At 38.7% G+C, this 10,192-nt stretch overlaps 1 pseudogene; it reads right to left on the bottom strand.

Annotated features, from left to right (window-relative positions):
- Nucleotides 1-9,947, bottom strand: part of LOC100462217 (small ribosomal subunit protein uS3-like) — a 45,617-nt pseudogene extending 35,670 nt beyond the window's left edge.
- Between the last annotated feature and the right edge of the window lie 245 nt (nt 9,948-10,192).

The raw sequence follows: 10,192 nt of genomic DNA, 5'->3' as shown, positions 1-10,192 counted from the left end.
CAGGGCTTTGCCATGTTAGCCAGGCTGGTCAGGAACTCCTGACCTAAGTGATCTGTCCACTTCAGCCTCCCAAAGCGCTGAGATTACGGACGTGCGCCACTGCACCCGGCCATGTCTTTTTAAATTCATGAATTCCTTCTCAGTCACATTTTTAAAATTCCTGTTTTTGGTTTGCTTGTCTACTAAGAGTCTCTCACCATCTGGATTTTGCTGATTGCATCCTTGACATGCCATTTAATATGTTATTTTCTCCTCTATATTTTCTATAAATTGGTAATTGAATCTACAGGCTTGATCAGATTCAGCCTTGCTTGTTTGCTTGCTTTCTTTTTTTCTGTCTTTTTTTTTTTTTAGTAGACCACTGTACAAATAAAGTAGTGTGTTTAATCAGGAGACATAAAGTGGCTGGGTTTCTCTATGATTTAATAGCAGCCATTGATGATATGTATTGTTTTTAAAAATCAAATATTACCATAGTTGTCCAGTATGATAGCTACTAGCCACATGTGGTTACTGAACACTTAAAACGTGACTAGTGTGAATTGAGATGTACTGTAAATGTAAAAATATATGTTGGGTTTCAAATAGTACAAAACAAAAGAATATAAAATCTCTAATTTGTTTATAATGATTACATATTTTAAATATTTTGGATACATAGGATTAAATAAAACATTGAAATTAATTTCACTTTCTTTTTAAATTTTTTAAGTGTAAGATTTAAAATCATGTAATGGTTTGCATTAAAATTACATTGGGCCAGGTGCAGTGGCTCACGCCTGCAATCCCAGCACTTTGGGAGGCCGAGGCGGGTGGATCACCTGAGGTCAGGAGTTCGAGATCAGCCTGGCCAACATGGTGAACCCCCGTCTCTACTAAAAAATAAAAAAAATTAGCCAGGCTTGGTGGCCGGTGCCTGTAATCCCAGCTACTCAGGAGGCTGAGGCAGGAGAATTGCTTGAACCTGGGAGGCAGAGGCTGTGGTGAGCTGAGATCATGCCACTGCACTCTAGCCTGGGCAGCCTGGATAACAGAATGAGACTCTGTCTCAAAAAAAAAAAAAAAAATTCTATTGGACAGTGTTGCTGTAAGACATTATAGAGAAAATGTTAGACCCGTGTCCCATTCTCCCTACCTCTCATTCCCATTCTCCAGAGGCAGCCACTTTCAACTTTTAGTCACTTCTCTGCTGTTTACTTCCACATTTCCAAGTGACAAGGTTTTAATTATAACATTTATTTGAACACTTATTAAAAATGTGCCAATTATGTTCTAAGCTGTCTGCATTTATGAAGTAAATTCTTAGAACAATCATTTTAAAGATGATGAAACTTTGGAGCAGAAATATTAAGTAATTTACCCAGTCACAGATTAAGTAAGTGACAGAGCTTGGATTAGATTCTAATTCTTACTATCTGGGCATTTGATCAGACGTGGTGGCTCACGCCTATAATCCCAGCACTTTGAGAGGCTGATGCAAGAGGATTGAGGCCAGGCATTCGAGACCAGCCTGGGCAACAAAGCCAGACTCTGTATCTGTTTATTAAACAATAAATAAAGCATTTTTTAAAACCTGGGCATCTAATCTCCAAATATATTACCATATTACCTCCTCTGCTTACACTCCCCTCATTTCTTCTTTTATTTTATTTTTTTTAATTATAAATATTATCTAACTCCCTGCTATGGAAGATGAAGATTTTGCTTTTCATTCTTCTCCCCCTATTCTCCTTCCCCAACCTGATCTTACACTGGGACTTCTACTCCCATCATTACTTAATTGTATAATTTTTGTTAAATTCATATCGAATATATAAATGTACATAGATAATATTGTCTTCTATAGCATACCATGATTACATTTTCTTTCTTTTATAATATTTTTGTATTTCTGGAAGTAGTAATTGTCTTGGTTGTAATTTGTTCAACTTCATTTGTATCTTCTATTAATTGATCATCAGAATCGTTTGTCATTTTTTATTTTCCAAATCACAGGGAGACTTCTTGGAGTTCTACAGCCTTCAGTCAGGACTGACTACTGTCCAAGTAACACAGTTGTCATAATAGAATTGATCATACTGGGACTTTCCCTTTGTTTGTTCTTGCATTTAAGAGATATGGGGAATCCAAGTCTTTTTCTTTCACCATAGATAAGGTCTTCCTCTCTCACCCAGGTTGTAGTGCAGTGGCACGATCACAGCTCACTGTAACCTTGAACTCCTGAGTTCAAGCAATCCTCCACTTCAGTGTCCTGAATAGCTAGGACTATGGGTGCACAGCTAAGTTTTAAATTTTTTGTGGAAATAGGGAGGGGCCTCACTGTGTTTTCCAGGCTGGTCTCAAACTCCTGGCCTCAAGTGATCCTCTTACCTGACCTCCCAAAGCCCTGGGATTACAGGCATGAGCCACTGCACTTAGCTGGTAATCCAAGTCTTTTAAGTAGTACCTTGTTCTGGAGAGTGCAATGGCTTCTCAAAATTCTAAGGATATTAACTTAGGTTTTTTTGGTTGTTTTAAAATTTTCTTTGTTCCCTGCATTAACACTACAGGTTGAGCATCCATAATCTGAAAATCTGAAATCCAAAATGCTCCAAAATCCAAAACTTGAGTGCCAACATGATGCCACAAGTAGAAAATTCCCTATCTGATTTTATGAGATGGGTCAAAACTTTGTTTCATGCACACAATTATTTCAAAATACTGTATAAAATTAACTCCAGGCTATTTGTATTAAGTGTACATGAAATATAAATGAATTTTGTTTAGACTTGGGTGCCATCCCCAAGCTATCTCATTATATATAGGCAGATATTCAAAATTTGAGACACTTTCTGGTTCCAGCTGTTTCAGATAAGGGCTATTAAACCTGTATTTCCTTTAAGTTCCTTTTTGCTGTTTGGTTTGGTCATAGTCTTTCAAGTTAGAAGCTTGGCGGTAATTGTTTCGGGATCCTTCATATTTGAGAGACACAGAGAAAGCTAACTGGAACATCTCTGTGTACATGGGTAGGACTTTTCAGTGGTGAGCTTCATTATAGGTAAGGGAACAGCAAAACATTTTCCTTAGCCTCACACCCCCAGCATTATTTTTTAAAGGTTTTTCTTCAGGATGGGTCAATTTTTCTGGAGAGAAATCTATCTCAGGTATAGTAGGAGCTGAGCTGTCAGTTCTCAGAGACGAAATAAGGCAAAAAGCTAGCTCATTGTTCAGTATGCAGAGTTTCACTTTATCTCCTTGTTTTCAGTAAGGAGTCCACTGCCATTTCGGCCCCCAGATGTTTAGGAGTTTTCACCTGCCGTCTTTACCCATTAATGTTAAATTAATGCAAACAGTAACACAAAATATCAGCTGCCTACAAACAGGTATCATATTGTACATATTCACACAGTAAGAATAGCAGCAAAGTATTAAATATTTGACATGTTATCTGATTTAATCTTCAAAACTTTACTGTGAAGTAGGAACTATTATTTATCCTTATTTGGATTCACTTCAACCACATTCTGCCATTATAATACCTTATTGGCCGGGCGCGATGGCTAATGCCTATAATCCCAGCACTTTGGGAGGCCGAGGCGGGCGGATTGCCTGAGCTCACGAGTTCGAGAACAGCCTGGGCAACACGGTGAAACCCTATCTCTACTAAAATACAAAAAATTAGCCAGGTGTGGCCAGGCGCGGTGGCTCACATCTGTAATCCCAGCACTTTGGGAGGCCGAGGTGGGCGGGTCACCTGAGGTCGGGAGTTCGAGACCAGCCTGGCCAACATGGAGAAACCCCGTCTCTACTAAAAATACAAAATTAGCCAGGCATGGTGGCAGGTGCCTGTAATCCCAGCTACTCGGGAGGCTGAGTCAGGAGAACTGCTTGAACCCGGGAGGTGGAGGTTGTGGTGAGCTGAGATCGCGCCATTGTACTCCAGCCTGGGCAATAAGAATGAAAATTTGCCTAAAAAAAAAAAAAAAAAAATTAACCAGGTGTGGCAGTGTGCGCCTGTATTCCTAGCTACTTGGGAGGCTGAGGCAGGAGAACTGCTTGAACCCGGGAGGCGGAGGTTGCAGTGAGCTGAGATGGACCCACTGCATTCCAGCCTGGGCAACAGAGCGAGACTGTCTCAAAAAAAAAAATAATAATACCTTATTAAAATTTCTCTCTTTTTTTCTTCTTATCCTTTGCTCCTGGAGAAACTTGTAGCATTAAAAAGTGGTAGTGATAAAATTATATTTTTCCATTAATAAATTGCTATTTTGGGGGGCACTGAAAAATATTTTTTACTGGATGGTAGGATAAGCATTCAATTTTTTGTGTCTAATCATACAAAATTTCTCATAGATTAGCTGCTGATCCTACCTCTGTCCAGTAGTTCTATGGCATACACATTCTAGATAGCAAAAGGGCACATTATCTCAGAATCCAAGAAACCCCACTGAGATCATAAGCACGGAAGAAAGATGATGTGAATGAAAGAAACTAAATTAATACTTTGATTAATTTAGAACTCTGAGGCTATCCACTGTTGCCAGTTTTTTCAGGACATCTTTCTCCTATTCCATTACGAAAGAGATGTAGAGTACATATAGCATTTAAAAATGTAATCTGGCTTTTCTCATACATATCTGAAACTTTTGATCTACCCTTGTGTTATCAAAGTAAAAGTGATATTCTCCCATTATTGAAATAAACAGACATTTATTAAGTGATGTATTAAATCATATGCTGTCTATTCACATTTTGAGGTCTCTGATACTACAGACCTTAATAATGGTTTTACTCATAAGAGTTTTGTTGGCATAAGGCCAGGTGCTGTGGCTCATGCCTGTAGTCCCCACACTTTGGGAGGCCAAGGCAGGGTGATTGCTTGAACCCAGGAGTTTGAGACCAGCCTGGAAAACATGGTGAAACCCCACTTCTACAAAAAATAGAAAAATTAGCTGGCTGTGGTGGTATGTGCCTGTTGTCCTAGCTACTCAGGACACTGAGGCAGGAGAATCACGTGAGCTGCCCAGGAAGTCAAGCTGCAGTGAGCTGTGATCATGCCACTGCACTCCAGCCAGGAGACAGAGTGAGACCTTGTCTAAAAAAAAAAAAAAAATTGTTGTATAAGTCAGTGCAGTTTAAAAAGTATAATTTGCCCAGAGGCAGAGGTTGCAGTGAGCGGAGATCGCACCACTGCACTCCACCCTGGGAGAAAGAGCGAGACGTTGTCTCAAAAAAAAAAAAGAAAAAAAAAAAAAAGCCTGGGTGTGGTGGCTCACGCCTGTGATCCCAGCACTTTGGGAGGCTGAGGTGGGCAGATCACAAGGTCAGGAGATCGTGACCATCCTGGCTAATATGGTAAAACCCCGTCTCTACTAAAAATACAAAAAAAATTATCCAGGCATGGTGGCGGGTGCCTGTAATCCCAGCTACTGGGGAGGCTGAGGCAGGAGAATGGCGTGAACCCGGGAGGTGGAGCTTGCAGTGAGCCAAGATCGTGCCACTGCACTCCAGCCTGGGCAGCAGAGCGAGACTCCGTCTCAAAAAAAAAAAAAAAAAACCCATATATATATACACACACATATATATACACACATATATATACACACATAAAATTTGTTAAATCTTTGTATCAGAATGACAACTAAAATTGTCTAAGTTTGATCTAATATAAAAGATACATTATTCTAATTTATTAACCTTTTGTTTATTTGGGTAAATAGAATACATTATCAAGTTTTTTTCTTAAAAAAAAAAAAAAAAAGGGTACCAGGAATCCAAAAGTACATAGTCTTGTTCAAGTGTAGCCTAGTGGGGACAACAGTTCCTGTCCCATGCATACAAAAGGTAAAAATAAGTGCTTATCCACCAAACATATTAAATAAAATTGTCAACAATACTGTTAAAGCCTATTGTGTTCCTCTCCCTTCCCCTATTGGAAACCATTCAGAAGTAGATATTTTTATAATTTATTTATACTTACACTATATATGTCCATATGCCTAAATAATAATATAATATTTTGTATGTTTAAAAACTATACTGGCCAGGCATGGTGTCTCATGCCTGTAATTCCAGTGCTTTGGGAGGCAGAAGCAGTAGGATCAGTTGAGGCTAGGAGTTCGAGACTAACCTGGGCAACATAGCGAGACCCTGTCTCTATAGAAAGTGAAAAAACTATCCAGGTGTGGTGGTGCGTGCCTGTAGTCCCAGCTATTCTGGAGGCTGAGGTGGGAGGACTGCTTCAGCCCAGGAGGTATAGGTTGCAATGAGCTGTGATCTTGCCACTGCATTTCAGCCTGGGTAACAGTGAAAAAGCTTGTCTTAAAAAAAAAAAAAAAAAAAAAAAAACTATACAGTATGTTTCTGTAATTTGCTTTTTTCCCTCAATATTGTAAGAGTCATCCATGTTAATACAGGTACCTCTGATTTTTCCATTTTCACTAATCCTGTCATCAGGTGTGTCTAATTGGCCATTAAACCTATCTACCTTCTATTGGGTGTTTAATTTCAATTACTGTAATTTTGTTATCTAAGTTACTGAATATATTAATCACAGTTATTTTAAAGTCTGTGTCTGAAAACTCCAATCTGTAGATCTTCTTTGGATCCGTTTCTCTTGTCTTGTTTTTCCATTATTTCTCAATCATAAGGTCCTATTGACTGCTGTGCCTAGTAATTTTTGATAGAATACCTGAAATTGTATGTGAAAATTTTAAGGTAAAATTGTATGTGAAAAATTGTAAGGAAAATTTGTGGCTCTAGCTCAGGGATCTACAAATTATGCCCCATGGACCAAATCTGACCTGCTACCTGTTTTTGCCTGGCTTTAAGAATGTTTGCTATATGTTTAAATGATAGAAAAATAATCAAATGAAGAATAATATTTGGCAACACATGAAACAAAATTCAAACCTAAGTGGCCATAAGTAGAGTTACTGGAATACTCTCATTATGTATTGTCTGTGGCTGCTTTTGTGCTGCAACAGCAGAGTTGAGCAGTTGCAACAGAAACCTAATTGGCCACAAGACTAAAAGATTGATTATTGCCAGCCTCTGCTCTAGCTAGATAATGGTATCTTTCTCCAGAGAGGATTTACTTCTGGTAGGCCCTTAAGATATTAGGAAGATCACCTTAATTCATTCAAGGATTTAGTTGATTCAAAGCTTGTTTTGAGTCCTTTGGGGGTTGTGAATTTCTGGTTCACCTCTACTTCTAGGGCATAGCCTTTTCAGGATTCCGACTAAAAGCCTGATGTATTTACCCAGAATCCTATTCCTTGATGGGCCCAGTACTTCAATGCTGGTTCATTGTCTACAACTTTCCTTCTCCCTGAGATTATGGCTCTTATATATGTGTGTGTGTGTGTGTATATATATATATATATATCTTGACCTCAGTCAAGATACAGAACATTTCCATCACCCTAGAAAGTTCTCTCCTTGCCTTTATATATATATATATATATATATATATATATATGCACACACACACATATATGTATATATACAAACATATATATGTATATATACAAACGTGTATATATATACAAACATATATATGTATATATATACACACACATACACACTGACAGAAATATATATATTTCTGACATTGTCCTTATAGTTACTGCAAGAATGACTGCATGAGTGAGTCTAAAAATACATGGGTCTAAAGAGGCACAGACAAGAGAAAACAGGTTTATTTTGCCACCAGTGCATTAGCACACTAATAAGTGTAAGACTTAACATTCCAAACGAATATACCCATGCTAGTGGGAGTCATTTACATTTAGGCATTTCTGTTTTCATTATTTTTAAACTGAGGTATAATCACTTACCAAAAATACATTTAAGTGTTCAATGTGTTTTGACAAAGGTATACACCTAAGTACCAATACCTCAGTCAAGATACAGAACATTTCCATCACCCTAGAAAGTTCTCTCCTTGCCTTTTTTGTTTGTTTTTTTGTTTTTTAATTTTGTTGTTGTTGTTCTGAGACAGGGTCTCACTCTGTCACCCAGGCTGGAGTGCAGTGGTGTGATCTTCCAGCGTTTAAGTGATCCTCCTGCTTTAGGTGGCAAGTGGCTGGGACCACAGGCACGTGCCACCATGCCTGGCTAATTTTTTGTATTTTTTTGTAGAGACTGGGTTTCACCATGTTGCCCGGGTTGGTGTTGAACTCCTGCGCTCAAGCGATCTGCCTGCCTACGCATCCCAAAGTTCTGGGATTACAGGCCTGAGCCACCCTCCTTGCCTTTTCCAGTTAATCTTCTTCCCTCTAGAACAGCAACCACTGTTCTGATTATCCCCATACTAATCATAATTTTTATTTTATTTATTTATTTTGTGTGTGCGTGTGTGAGACACAGTCTCACGCTGTCACCAGGCTGGAGTGCAGTGATGCAATCTTGGCTCACTGCAACCTCCGCCTCCTGGATTCAAGTGATTCTCCTGCTTCAGCCTCCTGAGTAGCTGGGACTACAGACGCCCGCCACCACACCTGGCTGATTTTTTATATTTTAGTAGAGACGGGGGGGTGGTTTCACCATGTTGGCCAGGATGGTCTTGATCTCCTGACCTCATGATCCACCCTCCTCGGCCTCCCAAAGTGCTGGGATTATAGGCATGAGCCACCACAACCGGCCCAATTTTAATTTTTTAAATTGCAAATTTCATCACTACCATGCTGGTCATAACACTGCTGTAAATCTTTAGAAGCTATTAACGTATTTTCATTGTTCAAATTCCACCTACTTCTCTGGATCCCAGATTAATTGATTTTTTTTTTAAGGCCACATCTGCGTGTTAATCTGCAGGTCTAGTTCATAGCCCCTTTGATGAATAGAAGGTATACTAACACAAATGTCATACATGAATAGGTAATATAAGTAACCTGGTCTTTTAGAATACTATTGAATGATACTAAGCTACTTAAAATTAATTCATAGAATCCCGACCTTTATATTTCCATGGCAAGTAACATGCATTATCTCAGGGGAGAGTGCCATTTTCAATTTACAGATGAGAAAATGATTCAACAACTAATTGACTTATACAAAAATGCCCTTACCATAACCAGTGATGCCAGGACTAGATTTTTATTATTTTGCTCATTCCACTATCCTAGGCTGCATGTACACAAGGAAAGAGCCAACTTGTATTCCAGAAATTCAATTTCCTTGTTTCTTTTCTGAAAATTCACAGGTTACCCATTCTTTCCATCCTCTGGCATAGTGTTGAGCACTGAAAACATATATCAAATAGTGCTATAAACATTTTTTTTTTGAGACAGAGTCTCGCTCTGTTGCCAGGTTGGAGTGCAGTGGTGCAATCTCGGCTCACTGCAACCTCTGCCTCCCAGGTTCAAGCGATTCTCCTGCCTCAGCCTTCCAAGTAGCTGGGACTACAGGAGTGCACCACCACGCCCAGCTAATTTTTGTATTTTTAGTAGTGACAGGGTTTCCCCATGTTGGCCAGGATGGTCTTGATCTCCTGACCTCGTGATCCACCTGCCTCGGCCTCCCAAAGTGCTGGGATTACAGGTGTGAGCCACCACGCCTGGCCGCTATAAACATTTTCTGTATTTTATAACAGAAGATTGACAGAAATTTAGAGATAAATAATTAAATGGCTATTCACCATACAATTTAGACTCTACAACTATGTAGAAGATTGTGTTGCTTTTGAGTAAGATGAAAAGAGGCTCTTAGTTTTGCTATCTGCCTTTACTGACAGTAATTACAAGAAATTCTTAAATAGACATATAAAAATGTAATATATATGAAACATTGGATTATACATTTATCAATCCATTTTTTCATTCATCTACACACCTGTGAAAGCCCAGAGATATTGCTGTGTCCAGGGCCTTCTTGCTTCTCACTCCGGCTAAATAAGAAAACACTAGCTGTCAGATTTGGATGGTTTTACTTCATTGTACTTCTCTTTGAAGTCTCTTGGGTTCATCTGTAGAGCTTCACCTACTTCATCCACTGAAAGAAAATGTTAAGAATTTCAATTAGATTTTAGATATAGTAAATTATTTATATGTTTTTTAATAAATTAAGACACATGTCACTTACATGGTACATTGATAGACCCAGGGATTTTTCGATACTCCAGAATTTCCCATATCTCTCTAACATCAATTAACATAATATTTTTAGAGTTCAGCAGGTTTTTAATTTCCTTATAAGTGACATCTTTAGAAAT

This window comes from Pongo abelii, chromosome 5 (assembly GCF_028885655.2).
Source record: "Pongo abelii isolate AG06213 chromosome 5, NHGRI_mPonAbe1-v2.0_pri, whole genome shotgun sequence".
Lineage (NCBI taxonomy): Eukaryota > Metazoa > Chordata > Mammalia > Primates > Hominidae > Pongo > Pongo abelii.
The sequence above is the reverse complement of the archived record's forward strand: the minus strand, read 5'-3'. Positions and strand labels throughout refer to the sequence as shown.